Raw genomic sequence first — 3,714 nt, forward strand, 5'->3', positions numbered from 1 at the left:
CCTGAACAGGATCCCTCCTGCCCCATTTCTGCAAACTCTTAGGCCTTAGCAGTCATCTGACCTGCCCTCAAGACTGTGAGCTGCTGAATCTTCTGGCTCATCATTTCCATGACAGCCCGTTTCATGGTGTGTTTCTCCTGGAGAGTTGGCTGGATTTTCTTCATCTGCTTGGTTAGGAAGTCTATCTTCCTCTTGAAGAAGTCCTGGGCATCCTCAGCTGTTGTCTCTACATAGTAGCCAGTTCCCACATCAATGAGCATGTGTTCCACATCATGTAGCTTCCCAGGGACATACTGGGAACTTGTCAGTGGGAGGAGTAATTCTTGCCCTTCGTTGCTCTTGTTCAGCATGTTCAGACAATCCTTGGCTTCCACATGCTTAGTCTGTACCATCGTGAGCTGGGCAGTGGACGTGGACAAGAACCTCACTTCCTGGTCCAGCTGATTTTTGAGCATTTCTAGCTGTGGCAGATTCAGCTCGGTGATGTTAATCGACTGTGCCATGTTGGGTAGGACTTAAAAGACATGTTTTTATGTTTGTAGTGCTTGCTGTACGTATCTGATACTCAGTATATTCCAGAGATACCTTTAAAAATTTTAGCTAGTCAAACAACTGTAAAATACTACAACAGCACAATAAGAATAATTCATGCTAATGTTGAGTAGTAACAGAACTGATTCTGCAGCCATTTTTGGTCACACAAACCTTCAGCTGATGATATTTAAGAAAGAATCTGGAGATCACAGCTTGGAAGGGAGGGTCAAATCTTACATGAGTGTTTCTGATGATGAAGTCCTTAGTGTGTGGGGGTAAGGAGATAGGTTATGGGCAGAGTTTTAAACTTTTTACATCAGCTTCTTCCTTTCAGGGATTCCCACTAAGAGGCAGTGTAACCCCAGGAACAAAAATGAAGCCCCTCTGGCACTTGGTGCCTTGGAAACCTGGAGATGAGGTTCCCGAGCATCCTGGCACAATACAGAATGGCAGATGCTAGGAGGTGAAATAGAAATGTGCAGGTTTTATATCTGGCAACAAGAAAAATTAAGCTGGTGAATATAACCTCTCTGGAGTAATATGTGGTTTGAGGTTTCAAGACATTAAAAAAGGAAATGGAATGAATTCTCTTTTCAATATGTCTTTTCAAAGTTTTATTTACTTCCCCTGAAGTTCTTTGCTTCTGGTATGAATGCTGTGGATGGGCAGTGGATTGGATGCTTTTAAGAAGCAGCACGGGTGCAGGAGAGCACAATCAAAGCGGTGATAGACGCCTGCAGATCTGTCCAGTGCTCTCGGCTTATTGGTCCCTCCGGGATCGCTTGGAAAGTACCAAAGGAAAGAAATTTTCAGGCTGTAGATGGTCGAGTGCTATAGTGAGATCACTTACTAATCTTTAAACAGTACTTCATGCTGTTGTGTGTGTGTGTTTTAGAGGCCAATTTGTCTTATTATCTCCTGCTAGCATAGGATATAAGGTCACATTCATAAATATAAACAGCGCCACAACAAAGGGTGAAGAAAAGCCTCTAGAAGAACTAAATATTTGACCAATTGCATAACTATGAATTAAGCAGGAGTCCATTATTAAGCTAATAAACTCTGGGTGTGCGCACATGTGTGTGTGTAGTGTCGTGCTATCCTGCACAGGAAATATCATCTCAGCATAGCGGGCCCTTGTATAATTTGAAAACAATATACAGAAAAGTCATTAGTCTGACTATGGACAAGAGCAAATTTTCTTCGGTTTAATTTTTTTCTGGTTCATTAAAATGTCATCATGGAGGAATTGTGGGTTTCTACTGGAGTTTGAACATCTGTGTTATTATGCTATATTATCCAGAAGATTTTCCATATTCTGCAAGAAAAAAACAATACTGTTAGAACTCAAAATTAGATGCATAGCTTACTTAGGGTAGTACTCTGTGTACGCACATAGAATTTGTGTGTATGCAGGTACATTTGTGTATGTTTCTGAGTGTGTATCTAGTGTGAGGAGACATCATGGAAGGCCATTCTAATTTTCTGTTATATTTGGTTTCTTGAGAGTGACATGGGAATTTCTAGAAAATAGTCTGAGCAAGCTCTTAGATTTACAAGAGATGTCTGTATATGAGAAGTGAAGAAATCGCCAAAGGAGTCTAAAAGCAAAATGCTACTAAACATATTTAATGAAAATAACTCAGATATTAAGGCATTTATCATAAAGTAAGAAATGCGCTGCCTCTATGACATACCATAATCCTTTATTTGCAATCATCTATTTAGATATGTATTTATGATGTGGCAGGTCATGGGATTCAAAGTCGAAACAATCTAATTATGTACAGATTACCTAAGTATTTTTATTGAGATTTAGACATTATGTACAGAAAACATAATGCTCAAATATTTAACTGTAATGAAAGAAAGAGCAGTGTGAGGAAGTGTCAGCATTTATACACAAGCCCAAAATGATATCGTACCTAGTAACACAGGAAATCACAGGAAATGAAGTGGAGCTTCCAGAACAGAACATTACTAACTTTGTTTCGTTTTCATTTTTTTGGCTATTAGTGCCATTCACACAGCCTTTAAGTAGAATACCACCTCATTTTATGAAATATATTTCTAAGTTGTTTTCCAGTGTGAGAAGGAGGGGCACGTGCGTGTATTTTGTTTCTTAGCATTCAGAAATGCCACACAATTCTGACTTCACAATTGCACATATCTTTAAGGAGAAAAGTAGAAATCCGATTCATGTGACAAACTACAGTCCACTTTGTGCTCCCATTGTGCCTGTTTTTTCTGCTTCCAGAGCAACATTGTCGGCCACTGAGTCACACTGTGGCTGTAGGTAAGCTGTGGAACAACAGACACCATTTCGGGAAGCTCAGATTGAGGGAAAGACAGCATAACTGTGCACTGAATTTACATTTACATTGAAGTCAACAACTTTACCAATGTATGGCTGCTACCATTGACTATCAGTCTTCAATACGTGGCTTCAGGAAACATTGAAACAGTTCCTGATTGTAATATTATCGGAATAACTGTGTTAGCTCATGATGGATTCATCGTCCCTGTAAGTGCAAGTTTTTGTGTATGGTCTGGTTTTCTTTAATCTTTTTATTTGGGTGGAACTCAGCTTATGCTTGCAACAAACCCTTTAAAGATTAGTGTCTGATTACTTACCTTCTGAATTTTGGCACTCTCATCGGTCATTTATGAACTATTCTAAGTCTTCATGTCTTCTACCAATTAAAGAAGATGATAGCTTCTACCTATGATAAAATTCACATTGTATTTCTATTATAACTTATTTGTAAGAAAATTACATATCATGTTATTTGCTCATAATTTGTAGGTTTCCTGTGCTCTGAACTTGGCACATCCTGCCACGTTCTGTTTATTTGACAACTAAGTTTTTTAGCTGAAAGTCTGTGTTCAGCTGTTTTGCGACATGGCGCCATATGTTGCTTTCTGCAGTGTAACAATGTGAGGCACCTTCATAATGAAGTCTGGACGTCCTCCAGGAAGGAACGTGATACGGTCCTCCTCGTGAACTGTGAAATCCTGCACTTGCACGGTGTCTCACCCCGCAGATAATGAGCGTTCTTCACAAACAGGTTTGCTTAGGGGCCTGAGAGAAAGGGCTATGCTGGGGAGGTGCAGTGGCAACTTTAGTAGCAGGTTAATTGCTAGCTCTAAAACATTTCTGTAGCCTTTTTTTTTTTTTTT

The 3,714-nt window shown here is 39.6% G+C and overlaps 1 pseudogene across 1 annotated transcript; it reads right to left on the reverse strand.

The window, feature by feature from the left end:
- Positions 1-6: 6 nt before the first annotated feature.
- On the reverse strand, positions 7-507 carry LOC100962884 (annotated as a pseudogene). Its single transcript, XR_001161384.2, has one exon. The product of XR_001161384.2 is annotated as a prefoldin subunit 5 pseudogene (transcript).
- Positions 508-3,714: the final 3,207 nt, after the last annotated feature.

The sequence above is a fragment of the Otolemur garnettii genome, unplaced genomic scaffold (genome assembly GCF_000181295.1).
Source record: "Otolemur garnettii isolate 467f Iridium unplaced genomic scaffold, OtoGar3 scaffold00054, whole genome shotgun sequence".
NCBI classification, from domain to species: domain Eukaryota; kingdom Metazoa; phylum Chordata; class Mammalia; order Primates; family Galagidae; genus Otolemur; species Otolemur garnettii.